Here is a 16,930-nt window from a genome sequence, read left to right as displayed (position 1 = left end):
GAGAGTGTCGATATTTTGTGTATCTGAGTGACAAACGCCGTTGTCTTCTCTGGGGGGAGTTCCACTGTGTTCCTGGAGGTATCCAGGATTGCCCCCCAAAACAGCATTCTCTGCGTGCGTACTGGTTGACTCTTTTGCCAGTTGATAATCCATCCTAGGTTCAGTAGGGTTTGGACCGGAATCTCCCGGCGTTTTGTCAGGACTTGCGGATTTTGGGCTACTAGGAGGGCATCGTCCAAGTAGTGGAACACTTGTAGACCCTGTTTGCATAACGTGGCTATTCCTCTGTGACGTTGACAGGCCAAATGGTAACCAGGTGAACTGAAAGTGGTATTCCATTATTCCGAAGCGTAAATATTTGTGATATTGTTAAGGAACTGGAATATGTAAGCAGGCATCTTTCAAATCTAAAGATAACATCCAATTCCCTTGTCAGATGGCTTGCATGACTGACTGCAGTAATTCCATTCGGAAGCTCTGCATCTGGATGTATTTGTTCAATTGCCGAAGGTCTAATACTGGTCTTAGATCGTCTGTTTTTTTCCTTACTAAGAAAAGAGAATAGCATCCTCTATGTCTTTCGCATTTAGGGACTGGTTCTATGGCCCCTTTCTGTAGAAGTGAATGGACATATTCAAAATTTATCTGTACCTTCTGTTCACACTGAGGGAGTTTTGAAAGGGTAAAGTGGGGAATATCCGGTGGAGCCACAAACTTCCAGTGATGCCCTTCCTGGATTACCTTTATGGCTCAAGGGTCCTTGATCTGCTCCACCCAGACCGGCGCGAATTGGCGTAGTCGGGTACCAACCGGGCCAGTCTGGACAGAGGGAGCTTCAAAAGGGCTTTAGTGTCGTACTCTGTCTTGGTTTGTTTAACCGAGCTACTCCCGCTTAAGGGTTCTTCCACCCTCTCTTGGTATCTTTCACTGTTTTAAAGGGTCTTGTATCCCTTATCTTGCCCATGAATTGTCTCCTTTCTGGCTGGCGCTGGCATCTGGGTCTCAGATCCTGGGGAATCAATCCTGATTTTCCTCCTGTCACCTTTGAAATTGCAGTTTTCAATTTGCTGTCAAACAAGGCTGCTCCATCAAAGGGAATACGGCAGCAATTGGCTTTTGATGATGCAACCGCTGTCCATGGCTTGAGCCATAATGCCCTTCCCACCATTACTGATAAAAGCATTACTCTGACTGAGCACCACAGTGTGTCTCTCGCTGCTTCACCTTTGAAATTGCTTGCCAGTTTGATCTCGTTAAGAATTTTCAGTACTGAGGCATTTCTGGTCTCTGCGGATACTTCTGCTTCCGCACCTTCTGCTCAGGTTGTTATCGCTTTGGCCACTGATGTCAGTGAAGGCTTGCAGGCATTTCCTGCATTTGCATACATCTTCTTCAGTTCTAAGTCTATTTTTCCTTCTGAGGCATCCTTAAAGGAAACCGCATCATCCATAGGTAGTGTGACGTGTCTGGCCAATCTAATGACAGCTGCGTCCACTAATGCACTAATGGGGGCACCTCCAGTGCATGGACCTCCTCTTCCTTGAAAGGATACATCTTTTCAACCCTTTTAGATAAGGACGACTTTTTGTTTGTCCTCTTCCATTAATCATAATCAATATCCTTCACCTCTTCAATCAATGGAAATGAGAGTACTGACCTTTTCAATTGAGGGTAATACTTCCAAGTTTTCGCGGGTTGGGTCACCCCCTCCTCCCATTCAAGAGCTTCTCTTATTGCTTTTACTAGGGGTTGCACTAAGGTGAAGCCAAAACCAGCAAGCAACTCCTCTTCCATGGGAAACTCATCACCTGAACCCGAACCCATTGATGGCTCCGTTAAGGAGCTTCTTTGGGCTAACAGTGGGCTGGCTCCCCCGCCTCTGGTTGGCTGTTTTTTCCCTCCATCACCTGTAGGGAGTCCTTGCCCGTTTGTTTAATTAGGGAAATTAAGTCAGCCTTTTCCGCTTCCTTATCTGTGGCTGCTTCCCGCAGGCACAACCGGCATAATACTTTTTAGGTAAGGCCTTTAGGCCACAGCCCAAACATTAATCTTCTGTCCCTTCCTCAGTCTGTGTGTTCATCATTTGCCGGCTTTCCTGGCGGGCTTTAGAGTGGCTTGCAGCCATAGAAGGGGTTCTGTCTGTATGTCTTGAGTAACGATGCTGGCGTTGAGGGCTAGAAAGATTTTAAATCTCATTAGCCATGCGCTCTTTTTTGATGGACTTAATACCTACTTACCCTACCCTCACCTTATATTGTGTGGCTGGTCTCTGGGAGAGCTCATGGTAAGCCTTTAAGAATCTGTAACAAAAGGTTGTATTGAGCATACTGTCTCCACCTCTGCATGTAAAAAATAGGACATGTCTTACCTCCACAGGGCTCTGAACAGGCACGCCACAAGACAGGCACAATCTGTTCAAATAAGGGAGACCTTTACAACCTGCATACCACATATGAACAGTTCCCAGCACCCCTGGATCCTCTCTGCCCCCCCTTACCTGGCGTCCACTGTTTGTACCTTCCTCCTGTCTGTGCATGGTCTTGCTCCGTACTCCTCATTATAAAGAGGAGAGGCAGTGGGAGGGCTCCTGAACCCACTCAGGTGTTTCTGATTGCCGCCTGAACTTTTGGCTGCTCACGGGGAACAGGAAGTCCCCCGGCGCCATCCTGGTACACCTCCAACAACAGGAAGTCCTCTGGGTGCCATTTTGGGTCAGGCAGGCCAAGTATTTCTGCTGGAAGTCGCCGGGCACCATTTTGGAATAGGGCAGTCGTGCTGCCTTTTACCGATTCTGCAGTTTCAGCTAGATTTTTCTAGCTTCAAAGGAACCCACACAGCAATGGAGAGCCAGGAAGGAGGTAAAGAAAGATCCACAATCCCAGAAAGTTACTTACCTGTTCCCAAAGACCAGAATCCTATCACCAGTGCCTGGAGCTGCGGAAGGCTTCCCTCGAATAAGCGATTTACACCCGAACGGAGGGAACTTCGACACAGGAAAGGCTAAACCTGTGCAGCTGGCCTGATGAACTCAGCAAGGTGAGGGCAAAAATAAAAATACATTTTCTTCCATAGTAATAACCGGTTGAGCATTTGAGGAACAAAAAGAGAATTCCGACTTAGGGGAGGCACGGAGCCTAACAATACATGTATGTTGTCATGCTTGTGTCAGGAAAGATATATATATATATATATATATATATATATATATATATATATATACATATACAGTGCCTTGAAAAAGTATTCATACCCCTTGAAGTTTTTTACGTTTTATCATGCTACAACCAAAAACGTAAATGTATTTTATTGTGATTTTATGAGATAGACCAACACAAAGTGCCACATGGTTGTGAAGTAGAAGGAAAATGATAAATGGTTTCAAACTTTTTTACAAATAAATATCTGAAAAGTGTGCCGTGCATTTGTATTCAGCCCCCCTGAGTCAATCATTTGTAAAATCACCTTTCACTGCAATTACAACTGCAAATCTTTTTGTCTCTACCAACTTTGCACATCTAGAGAGTGACATTTTTGCCCATTCTTCTTTGCAAAATAGCTCAAGCTCTGTCAGATTGGATGGAGAGTGTCTGTGAACAGCAATTTTCAAGTCTTGCCACAGATTCTCAGTTGGATTTAGGTCTGGGCCATTCTAACACATGAATATGCTTTGATCCAAACCATTCCATTGTAGCTCTGGCTGTATGTTTAGGGTCGTTGTCCTGCTGGAAGGTGAACCTTCACATCAGTCTCAAGTCTTTTGCAGACTCTAACAGGTTTTCTTCGAAGATTGCCCGGTATTTGGCTCCATCCATCAATTCTGACAAGCTTCCCTGTCCCTCCTGAAGAAAAGCGCCCCCACCACAACATGATGCTGCCACCACCATATTTCAAGGTGGGGATGGTGTGTTTAGAGGGATGTGCAGTGTTAGTTTTCTGACACACATAGCTTTACCTTTTAGGCCAAAAAGTAAAATTTTGGTCTCATCTGACCACAGAGCACCTTGTTCCACATATTTGCTGTGTCCCCCCAATTCGCTTTCTTCTTGCCACTCTTCCATAAAGACCAGATTTGTTGAGTGCAAGACTAATAGTTGTCCTGTGGACATATTCTCCCACTTGAGCTGTGGATCTCTGTAGCTCTTCCAGAGTTACCATGGGCCTCTTGGCTGCTTCTCTGATTAATGCTCTCCATGCCCGGCCTGTCAGTTTAGGTGGACGACCATGTCTTGGTAGGTTTGCAGTTGTGACATACTATTTCCATTTTCAAATGATGGATTGAACAGTGCTCCGTGAGATGTTAAAAGCCTGGGATATTTTTTTTTGTAACCTAACCCTGCTTTAACCACTTCTGAACCGCCTGTCGGAGTTATACATCTCTACTTTGATGTTAAATACCGGGTGTCATGGATATGCAATAATGTCTGGTGGCTTACCTGTTCCTCATGTGTGCATTAAGGGCCAGACTCTTCCTTCTGGCTGCTTTTATCATCTCTACTTCCTGTTCCCGCCCCGCCCAGGTCATCACAGGAAGTCTATATTAACCAGCGCACTGCAGGCCTGCCTTGCTGTTCAACAGTATTAGTTTCCTGTTTCCTGTTTGCCGTGTGCTTGTAACTACTCCTCTGTGTACCGACTTTGGCTTGCCTCTGACTATTCCTGCTTGCCTGTTACCCTGACCTTTGGCCTGTACCTTGACTACCCTTGTCTGCCTGTTACCCCGACCTCGGCTTACCCATCACCATTCTGTGTGTCCTGAGTGGCTGCTTCCCTTCACTCCCTACGGAGCGTGACCTGGGGGACCCCAAGGGCCGCGACCTGGGCCCAGTTGCAGCGAAGTCCATCCTCACCACTAGAGGCACTGGTGAACACCTGCTGGGTCTTAGACTCCGCGCCCTGGGGAATCTTGGGTTCACGTTCCGGTCCATCCGCAGCAGTCTGCTATAGGGTTCACTACCTTGCGCTGCGCCCCTGCCTCCAACAGGGTGCAGTTGTCACCTGGCCACAGGTGACCTGACAGTTTGAACAGCCATGAACCCGGCTGACGTGCCGCTCCCCCCAGATGATCCATTACAGAGCTTAGTTCACAGACTCGAGACGCATGAAACTAATCAGACTCAGGTGATGCGATTCCTACAGGATCTGGTTTCCCGCTTTGAACAGCTTCAGACCTCGTTGGGGACCCCGAATCTGGAACCCCAAGAACAACCAGTAGCTGGGCCTGTCGCGCCAGTCACAGATTCGCATCCGCTGCAACTACCTCCTCCAATCCGTTTTTCCGGAGACTCCAAGGCCTGCAGGGGATTTCTTAGCCAATGTACCATCCATTTTGAGCTTCAGCCGCAAAACTTCCTGTCAGATCGGGCAAAGGTAGCCTATATTATTTCCCTCCTTTCCGGCGAAGCTCTAGCCTGGGCTGCCCCCCTATGGGAGAAGGATGATCCGGTAGTTTCCAACCTGCCCGACTTCTTGAAGCTCTTTCGTAACATCTTTGAGGAGCCGGCTCGGGCCTCTTCAGCGGCTAGTGCTCTTTTACGTCTCCGCCAAGAATGCCGTTCACTGGGACAATATGCTCTCCAGTTCCGTATCCTCTCAGCTGAATTGAGCTGGAACAATGAGGCCCTGGTCGCTACCTTTTTGCATGGCCTCTCTGACCGAGTGAAGGACGAATTAGCGGGAAGAACCATCCCCGTCGGTCTGGACGATGTCATCTCTTTATGCAACCAGATCGATATTCGTTTTCAGGAGAGGTCCATAGAAAAAAGACGCCAACACTCCCTAGGTCTTAGCCAGTCTGAGCTCCCCTCACTCCGTCCCGTGGAGCATCCTCTGCCTGTTGAGGAACCTATGCAGCTGGGCCGGACCAGACTTACCCCCGAAGAACGTTCTAGACGCAGAACTTTGGGCTTATGCCTCTATTGTGGAGGCAAGGGCCACCTTCGTGTCTCCTGTTCGCTTCGCCCGGGAGACGCTCGGGTAATACATTTAGAAGGTGGAATGTTGGACCCAGAAACATCACCTTCCCGTATTCTTCTTCCAGTGTGCCTCCACGTAAGCACTTCTCCTCAGTCGACCCTTGCATATCTGGATTCCGGGGCTGCCGGCAACTTCATGGATTGGAGAACTGCTTGTTCTATGAAGCTCACCCTTTCACCCCTCTCTACGCCGCTGGTGGTCTCGGCAATTGATGGCACTGTTCTCCAGGGGGCCCTATTCGCTTCCAGACGCTACCCATTAGGATGTCAGTAGGGATTCTTCACCAGGAGTGGATATCCTTTCTTATCCTACCAAAAATCTCTAACCCCATTGTTTTGGGCCTTCCTTGGCTACGGCTCCACTCTCCCCATGTGGACTGGGCCTCTGGGCGGATCCTGGCTTGGGGCCCCTCATGTTTCTCATCATGTCTTTCCAAGGTGACCCCAAAGGAGAGAATTTCCGTTGCCACCACATCTGTATCTTCCGACCTTCCCGCTGCATACAGCGATTACCGAGATGTGTTCTGTAAGAAATCAGCTGACTTGCTTCCTCCCCACAGGTCTTTTGACTGTGCCATTGACCTTGTTCCCGGGGCAACGCTGCCCAGGGGTCGTACCTACCCATTGTCCATCCCAGAGACCCAGGCCATGTCTTAGTATGTCGCAGAGAATCTTGAGAAAGGTTTCATCCGGAAATCCTCATCACCTGCAGGAGCAGGGTTCTTTTTTGTCGCCAAGAAGGATGGTACCTTGAGACCCTGCATTGATTATCGAGGCTTAAACGCTGTTACTATTAAGAACCGATACCCCTTACCCTTAATATCTGAACTAATCGATAGGTTGAAGGGTGCATCCATTTTCACCAAGTTGGATCTCAGAGGGGCGTACAACCTAATTCGAGTTCGAGAGGGTGATGAATGGAAGACTGCGTTTAACACTCGGGACGGTCACTACGAATACCTGGTCATGCCTTTTGGGCTGTGTAATGCCCCAGCTGTGTTTCAAAACTTTGTCAATGAGATCTTCAGGGACCTGCTGTACCAGTTTGTTGTCATCTATCTGGATGACATTCTGATCTTTTCGGAAAATCTGCATGTCCATAGAAACCATGTCCGCACTGTACTCCAGCGCCTTCGAGAGAATAATCTCTATGCCAAGCTGGAGAAATGTTCCTTTGAATGTCCTGAGGTCCTATTTCTAGGATGCTTTGTCTCAAGTTTGGGCCTTCGTATGGATCCTGGGAAGGTCTTAGCCATTACCAACTGGCCCCTTCCTGCTAGTCTTAAGGCCACACAGCGCTTTCTTGGCTTCACCAATTACTATAGGCAGTTCATAAGGAATTACTCTTCCATTGCTGCACCTATTATCGCCTTGACCAAGAAGGGTGCTAATGCCAAAGTCTGGCCCCCCGAAGCTGTCGCTGCTTTTCATGATCTGAAACAGGCCTTTGTCTCCGGGCCTCTCTTGAGGAGACCTAATCCTGGGGATGCTTTCTTTATTGAAGTGGACGCTTCTTCAGTGGGGGTGGGAGCTGTTCTTCTTCAACTCTTTGAGAAGAAACGTCAACCATGTGCATTCTTTTCCAAAAAATTTTCTCAGGCAGAGAGAAATTATGCTATCGGTGACCGGGAACTTCTCGCAATCAAATTGGCGCTGGAGGAGTGGCGTCATCTTTTGGAAGGTTCTCCTCACCCCATAACGATCTTCACAGATCACAAGAATTTACAGTACCTACAGAATGCTAAACGTTTGAATCCCAGACAGGCCAGGTGGAGTCTTTTCTTTTCCCGTTTTAATTTCACGATTACGTACAAACCTGGTTCCTGTAACGGTCGGGCTGATGCACTTTCTAGGTCCTTTGACACTTTGGACGAGGAGTCCACTCCTGAACCTGAGCCGATCATCCCCACGTCATGCATTATTGCCCATTCTACCACCCTGGACTCGAAGATTCCTCCTGGTAAGACCTTTGTCCCCACTGAGCTAAGAACTAAGATTCTTCATTGGGGGCATGATTCCAAGGTGGCAGGCCACGCAGGGGTTCTCCGCTCCTTCTTGCTCATCAGCCGTCACTACTGGTGGCCTAACCTCCGCTCAGAGGTAAAAGACTATGTCAAGGCTTGTCATGTCTGTGCTCAGTCTAAATCCTCCACACAAGCTCCTGCTGGTCTCCTCATGCCTTTGCCCATTCCTAAGGAACCCTGGGCTCATATTGCCATGGATTTTATCACCGATCTCCCACTGTCGGACGGTAATACAGTCATTTGGGTGATAGTCGATCGGTTTTCCAAGATGGCTCATTTTGTTCCCCTTCCTGGTCTTCCTTCTGCTCCTGCTTTGGTTCCCATTTTTATTCGAGAAATTTTCCGCCTCCATGGGGTTCCTTCTCACATTGTTTCCGACAGGGGCGTTCAATTTACGTCTCGTTTCTGGAGAGCCTTTTGCAAATCCCTCAATATTGCCTTGGATTTTTCCTCTTCTTACCATCCTCAATCTAATGGGCAGACGGAGAGGGTTAATCAGGAGTTAGAGATTTTTCTTCGCACCTTAGTCTCCGCTCATCATGACGATTGGTCCTCTCTACTTCCGTGGGCGGAATTTTCCCATAACAATCATGTAAATACCAGTTCGCAGAAAACACCCTTCTTCGCAGTTTATGGAAGACATCCTCAACTTCCGCTTCCCATGGCCTGTTCTTCGGATATCCCAGCATTGGCTTCAGCTCAGGAGTCCTTCAATTCTATCTGGAGTGACGTTCATGATTCCCTCCGGGCAGCTGCCGACAAATTCAAAGGCTTTGCTGACCGCCGCAGGCGTAAACCACCTTCTCTTCAGCCAGGGGACAAAGTTTGGCTCTCCACTAGGAACATCAAGCTTCGAGTGCCTTCCCTGAAGTTTGCTCCAAGATTTATTGGTCCATATACCATAATTTCTAAACTGAATCCGGTTTGTTTCAAACTTCAGATCCCCAAAAGCCTCAGAATTGCTAATTCCTTCCATGTTTCCCTTCTGAAGCCTTTAGTCCTCAATAAGTTTTCTCGTCCTTTCCCTACCATGGCACCGGTCTCTGAGGATAATCAGGAATACGAGGTCAGTCAAGTTCTGGATTCCCGAATCTGTAGAGGCATTCTTCAGTACCTTGTTCATTGGAAAGGCTTTGGTCCTGAGGAGAGATCTTGGGTCCCTGCATCGGAGGTCTTTGCACCTCGTCTGTTAAAAAGATTTCATCTGAAGTTTCCCTCTAAACCCGGGTCCGGGCGGGGAAGGGGGAGGCCTCGTAAGAGGGAGGGTACTGTCATGGATATGCAATAATGTCTGGTGGCTTACCTGTTCCTCATGTGTGCATTAAGGGCCAGACTCTTCCTTCTGGCTGCTTTTATCATCTCTACTTCCTGTTCCTGCCCCGCCCAGGTCATCACAGGAAGTCTATATTAACCAGCGCACTGCAGGCCTGCCTTGCTGTTCAACAGTATTCGTTTCCTGTTTCCTGTTTGCCGTGTGCTTGTAACTACTCCTCTGTGTACCGACTTTGGCTTGCCTCTGACTATTCCTGCTTGCCTGTTACCCTGACCTTTGGCCTGTACCTTGACTACTCTTGTCTGCCTGTTACCCCGACCTCGGCTTACCCATCACCATTCTGTGTGTCCTGAGTGGCTGCTTCCCTTCACTCCCTACGGAGCGTGACCTGGGGGACCCCAGGGGCCGCGACATGGGCCCAGTTGCAGTGAAGTCCATCCTCACCACTAGAGGCACTGGTGAACACCTGCTGGGTCTTAGACTCCGTGCCCTGGGGAATCTTGGGTTCACATTCCGGTCCATCCGCAGCAGTCTGCTATAGGGTTCACTACCTTGCGCTGCGCCCCTGCCTCCAACAGGGTGCAGTTGTCACCTGGCCACAGGTGACCTGACACCGGGGTTATGGCAGCAGATTTTTACTGGGTGGTCCTCTTTCTCATAAAAATGGTCCCAGCAGCAGATTCGCCACGGGATTACTTTTATTGGTGGCAGGAGAGGTGCCCCCCTTCCCGCTGCTTCCCAGGCGTTTTCCCCGCTTTACAGAGCCATCGTCAGCAGGGAAAATGATCCGTCCTCTCCCCTTTTAGGCAGGAAGTCGAGGGAGGGCAAGCTAGCCCCCACTCAACTCTATGGCCTTGGAGGACCGGAGCTAAGTCATACGTCGCTTCCTCCCAATGGCCTTAAAGGGCCCTATTTTTTTATGACTTTTTTATTTATTTATTTTGCTTTTTAGTGTAGATGTGAGATCTAAGGTCTTTTTGACCCCAAATCTCACATTAAAGAGAACCTGTCCTGCTTATTTCTATAACAAGGGATGTTTACATACCTTGTAATAGGAATAAAAGTGATAAAAAAAAAAAAATAAAGGGACATTTTAAAAACAAAATATAAAAGATAATATAATTAAGAAAAAAAAATTAAAGAGCCCCGTCCCTCTGAGCGCTGAAGCAAACGCATACGCAAGTCACACCCACACATACAACTGTGCTTAAACCACCCATGTGAGATATCACCGCCATCGTTAGAGCGAGAGCAATAATTCTAGCCCTAGAACTGCTCTGTACCTCTAAACTTGTAACCTGTAGAATTTTTTAAAGCGTCGCCTATGGAGATTTTTAAGTACGAATGTTTGTTGCCATTCCACGACCTTGCGCATCTTTGAAGCAGGACATGTTGGGCATCTATTTACTCGGCGTAACATTATCTTTCAGGTTATAGAAAAAAATTGGGCTAACTTTACTGTTTAGCTTTTTTATATGCAGTGAAATTTATTTTTTCCTAAACACTTTATTAACATAAAAAAACAGAGAAACTCACATGGACACAGATGCAATTGTTCATAATAGCCGTCGGCTGGCCGGCTCCGCACATCCGCACTCGTCGGACGTTGACCGGAAATGACGTCAGCACGCCGTGACCTAACGTCGTTTCATCACAGATGACGTTTTCAAAGGTGCCTGAGGCTATTACGAATGATTGCATCTGTGTCCATGTGAGTTTCTGTTTTTTATGTTAATAAAGTGTTTACGATTTACACTAGGGCAGTTTCTATCTTCCTTTTGTTTGGGGCCAATCAACATTGAGCTTCTTTGGTGGCACATTATCTACTCTCCCAATCTTGGCAAGTTGGAGTCTGGCTTACCTGCGATTATATGGAATTTCATCACCTATCCATTAGGACGCTATTGCTCATTTAAAGTTTTATTCTGGTAAGAGGCCTGGAGGTGTGTTTCTGGATCCTGAGGTGGAGGTTACCCCATTCACATTGATTACTATGCTTTCAGTCTGGTAAGGGACTGACCTCTCATTGGTGAATTCATCTGATGGTTTTCTCCTCCTCCTGGGTATAGAACATCTTATTCCTTCTGGCTTTGGTTCCCATATCTCTACTTGCATATAATTATTTATTTCTGGTAAGCAGTATCTATATTGGTGGCAGATCTGATTTATCTTTCCTTACACCCATCATCATATTCCAATATCACTGGTGGTTTTGACATCATCATTTGTTTGTGGGGTTTTATGCTATGGCGCTTTTATATTTTTCTTTATGAATACACTTATCTGAATTCCTGGAGATCTATCAAAGGATATCTTTTGAACAACATCAAGATTGTTGACTTGGATTTGGATCCTGGGCCTTTGATAATTTATGCTCTGGTAAGCGTATTACCTAAGGGGAATCCGGATTGTCACGTTTTTCTTCATTTGATTCACCTGAATTTGGGATTATTTGGACATTTCACTTGAATATTTATAGGACATTTAATTAGTTCATTTTTTATATAGTGCGACTTGTTTTACACATTAATGGCTGTGTGTTGAGTTATTTTGATGGGACAGCAAATTTACAATGTGAGGCCCCGTTCACATACAAGCGATGCTACTTCGCACCGCGACCTCCGAGGTCGCGGTGCGAGCAGCGCGCCGCGACCTCGGAGCGGCCGCCACGGACTTCATAACATTAAAGTCTATGGCGGTCGCCTCCTGGTCACCCCAAAGAAGCTCCGGACCCTTTTTCTAAGTCGGAGCGACTTGTGTCGCTCCTATTAGAACGGGTCCGCAGCTTCCCTATGGGAGGCGACCTACGGCGACCTGTGAGGCGACCAGGTCGCCTCACAGGTCGCCTTAGTGTGAACGGGGACTTATACAAGCTGTACACTCACTACTTCACATTGTAGCAAAGTGTCATTCCTCAGTGTTGTCACATGAAAAGATATAATAATATATTTACAAAAATGTGAGGGGTGTACTCATTTTTGTGGGATACTGTATATAGATACTGTAATTAATTTTTTCTCTTTCTTTATATGTGTGTTAGAAATGGTTGGGAGCTGTCGTCCTCCTATTAGTCTGTGTTAGTCACCTTCATGCCCTAGTAATTATAAATGACTTTGTGCAGTTTAGTGTATGCCATGGCAACTACAAAACCTAAATCTTTTCTTCTTGCTCCTGTATAATGGCAGATCTTTGTTTTTTTTTCTCTTTGTCATGTAGAGTATATAACCAAAATGTTCTTTGACATAAATTATAATGTGCATAATCTAAGTAGAATTATTATTGCTAATAATGAATCACACTCCTATAGAAAAAATGGTATTGTAACAGAGATATTTGTGAAACTATGGTTGTAATAAGTAGCGACTCATCCAGTTCAGACCAAGGTCACCTTATCAAGATGTTGTCTACGTTGCCTAGCATACCTTCAGCTCTCATATATTCTCAATAATACAAAGACAAGTCTAATGGCAGGGGGCTGACAGTCAGAGGAAATAAAATATATATTTTTTCCAATTTGCAGCCAGTTTCATTGCAGCGGCAGAACTGTTGGCCTAGCACAAAGCGGAGATAAACTATATGGGCAGGTGGATAAATTAGGTCTCTCAGATGAAAAATTGATACTGAAGTTGAAAATGAATTAATGCAAGATACGACTCAGCAACTAAAATATAATCTATAGCAATAATGTTTTGCTGCAAGGTATTTGGAAAATAATGTATTGGGGATAATTCATTGCACAGGAGAACAGCAATTGGAATTATGTGTCGGAAGTACAAGGAAATATGGAAGTAGTGAAAGAGCTGCAGATCCCAGAGCTGAACTAAGGCTGCTCTGATAAATGTGCTATGATAGTGTACTAGAGACATTACATTCTGTGTGAATATCATCACCACAGGTGCTAGAGTTATGAGCCTCCTTCAGAGACATCAGTCACTGGCTGAGCAAGAATTTGCTACACTGGAGAATTGATAACAAGGCAGTCCCACTTTTATTTTATAGAAAGTTATTTATTTCGAAAAATAACATTTGGTCTGTATATGCAGAATTTCTGGCAAAATCGAATTAACCTTAAAATGCGCTCTCTCCCCCCTTTCTAACACCTATTTTTAGCCCTCTCTGGACCGATCACGTGATTCCCTGTGCCAGACAGCGGCGTCTGCCGGAGAGAAAGTAATCAACATTGGCAGGGAATGCCATGACCCATAGGCTCCTATGACCCATTCATTGTTGGTGCTTCATCTTCTCCCATAAAGCCTCCACTGACTGGCATAGACCGTGACCTTACTAGAGTGGGCTGAGAATAGGTAAACAGGAATATGAGGAGGGGGGAAGAAAAGGTCAAGCATAGTCGTCACTCTTGACAAATGCTTATGGCAGGTCGAGCTGATCATATTATGGCAGGGGAGGGGGGGGGGGGGCATAGGACTTTGAATTTCAACCATGCTGCTTCTCCATTGATACAGTGCATTAAGTGAGCATTCTCACCCTACTACAGGATGTCTGTTACTGGCAGGTGTTGAAACTGTTATCAATTCAAACATAGTTCAAAATCACAGTTGCTCCTTAAATTTCTGTGCTCTTCTCTGCAGCTAAATAAGAAAACTGTCTAATATTCTTTATGTGGTATCTTCATGTTCAGGAGGGCCAGAAGAATTTGTTTTTGGGTGGAATTCTAAGAGTGCCCATGCTGTGTTTGAGAAAAAACGTGTTAAAATTACATTTTTGTAAAAAAAACAATCCTTTAAATTGTGGAAATAAAATTTTACTTTCTTAAGTTTTCAAAAGTGTGGAAAAAAAATGAGATTTTCAAACTACTCACCATGCCTCTTACCAGGGCCTTCCTAAGACACGGGCACCCCTGGGCACTGCCCAAAGGCCCCAGGTGCATGGAGGGCAGTTTCTGGCACTCTTCAGGTGCATTTTACTAATGATGCTAATGGGCGGTTTGTGTATAGTTCTGATCCCTGCTGGCCCTTCCCTTCTATTCATCCCATGTGACCGGAGAAGTACATGTTCCGCCCACACAAGCAGCAGCAGTACAATGCTCTACCTCTGGGGTTCTCCTTTCACCCTTGCAAAGCGCCAGAAGAGCGTCGGAAACTGTGAGGGGAAGGCAGAGGGGGAGATGTCATTCTGATTGTATATTTAGCCCAGTGACAGAGTACCACAACAGGTAAGATCTATGACAGCAGCTTCCCTGCACCGCTCTGTTTGAGGAGACCATCTCTGTATTATTCAATACTGCCCCCCTGTACTGTACCCTCCTACCCTCTCTCCTGTGCCCTCCTGACCACCATGTAGTGTACCCTCCTGCCCCCCCCCTTCATGTACTGTGCCCTTCTGCCCCACTGTACTGTGCTCTCCTTCCGTCCTTGTCCCAAAAACCCCTTACTCTTTCCTTCTGATGCTGTCATTTGCACTACTGACTTTTTCTATTGTTTATATATTTGTGTTGATAAGTCTTTGATTTATGGCATATTTTATTTTTGTTTAAAGTCAATTTTATTGAAAGTAGTAATAAATATATGTTTAATATTAAAAAAGTTTTATATTTTAAAGTGTTATTAACCGCTTGCCGACCGCCGCAGTAAATAGTCATGCGGCGGTCGGCAAGCGGTTAATAACACTTTAAAATATAAAGCCTGTGAGGCTCTAGGGAGCGAGCGCGCGGAACAAGCAATTATAACATGTTTGTTACTTTTGAAAACAAAATCTTTACAGTCACTTTAAATTTTCCAGTATACATTCTTATCTAAAGTAGCTCGGGAATGACCACCAGTCAGTTTGGTAAAAGCAAAATAGTTTCTTTATTTGAAAACAGATAAACAAAAGACAGCTTACTTCAGCCAAAATCAATCAACAGTCCAAAGTCCTGGTACCACAAAACCTAAGCAGCAGGCTCACCGCTAATCTTTCTGGTCCTTTACCGGGTTTGCGCTCCTCCATGGAAGTATGCAGGATAGGCGACACAATGGGTGAGCAACCCATGTCTCAGCTTGTTTGAGAGCTCACAATTTACACACAGCTTACGAGCCTCTCTATCCACTCATTTCCCTTACACAGGTGAGGTGCTGCATTCACTCTGCTGCCTTTCAAGCCCCCCCCCCCCCCCCGCCTGGCCTTTTATCCCTTCGGGACCAGAGTCCTGGCAGTCAGCGTTTGGAGGTTCTTTCCAGCCAAATCTCTTCAAACCTCCAAAGCCCTGCGTCCCCTATAGGAACTTACCAATTCAGAGAGAACTGATAATCAATACGCTCTTCCAACCAGACTATCTCAGAACCTGTCACCCTGCATGGGTGAGAACCCCTGAGTACTCAGCCAAGTCTTCCATGTCCCCCTCAAAGGGACCACTACTAAAATATTGGGGCAGTATGCCTGTCCTGTACATTATATATATATTTTTATACCTTTTTTAGCAAAGAAATGAAGCAGAATACATTTTGGTCTAAATCATGGGTGTCCAAACTTTTGGCCTCTCTGGGCCACATTGAGTGTAGAGAAATTTTCTCGGGCCGCATATAAAATATATACTATAGTTAAGGTATGTAATAAAATGCTGCCACACCCCCACTAATTTAACACAACTAGAGGATAATCAAATGAAATGGAATCAGTATACAGAGGTCTACTTCTTCTGAGAGACAATAATGGAACACTCTAACCACCATGACCACTTCAGTGATTTCAGTAGTCTGCAAAATTTTGGAGGGGATGATAAGGGACCACATACAAGACTTTAGTAATGAAAACGGTATTATAAGTAGTAATCAGCATGGATTCCTGAAAAATCGTTCGTGCCAAACCAATCTATTAACCTTCTATGATGAAGTGAGCTGCCACTTAGATAAAGGTAAGCCTGTGGATGTGGTGTATCTGGACTTTGCAAAGGCCTTTGACACCGTTCCCCACAAACGCTTACTGTACAAACTAAGGAAGGTAGGTATGGACCATAAGGTGAGTACCTGGATAGAGAACTGGCTCCAGGGGAGAGTACAGAGGGTGGTGATTAATGGGGAGTACTCGGATTGGGCGGGTGTGGAAAGTGGGGTCCCCCAGGGTTCTGTCCTGGGACCAATCCTGTTTAATTTATTCATAAATGATCTAGAGGAGGGGATATCTAGTACAATCTCAGTATTTGCAGATGATACTAAATTAGGCATGCCAATATCTTCTATGCAGGATGTGGAAATCTTGCAAGCAGACCTGAACAAAATAACGGGGTGGGCAACTACATGGCAGATGAGATTTAATGTAGAAAAATGTAAAGTAATGCACTTGGGGGCCAGAAACCAGAAAGCAAGCTACTCACTAGGGGGGGAACCTCTGGGTGAGTCTAGGATGGAAAGGGACCTGGGGGTACTGGTAGACAACAGGCTTGGCAGTGGCATGCAATGCCAAGCCGCCGCAAGCAAAGCCAACAGAATACTGGGTTGTATAAAAAAGGGGATTCACTCCAGAAATAAAGAGATTATTCTTCCACTCTACAAGACTCTGGTCCGGCCACATCTGGAGTATGTTGTCCAGTTCTGGGCACCGGTCCTCAGGAAGGATGTGCTGGAACTGGAGAAAGTCCAGAGAAGGGCAACAAAAATAATTAGGGGAATGGAGGACATCAGCTATGAGGAAAGACTACAAGCACTGAACCTATTCTCTCTGGAGAA

At 46.0% G+C, this 16,930-nt stretch overlaps 1 protein-coding gene across 2 annotated transcripts in view; it reads left to right on the top strand.

The window, feature by feature from the left end:
• Positions 1 to 16,930, top strand: part of GP9 (glycoprotein IX platelet) — a 200,854-nt gene that overhangs the window by 26,178 nt on the left and 157,746 nt on the right. The gene's annotated exons all lie outside the window — the stretch shown is intronic.

Source organism: Pelophylax lessonae (assembly GCF_965119305.1).
Source record: "Pelophylax lessonae genome assembly, chromosome: 8".
Taxonomy (NCBI): domain Eukaryota; kingdom Metazoa; phylum Chordata; class Amphibia; order Anura; family Ranidae; genus Pelophylax; species Pelophylax lessonae.
Note: the sequence above shows the minus strand (reverse complement) of the source record. Positions and strands in the feature narration are given on the sequence as shown.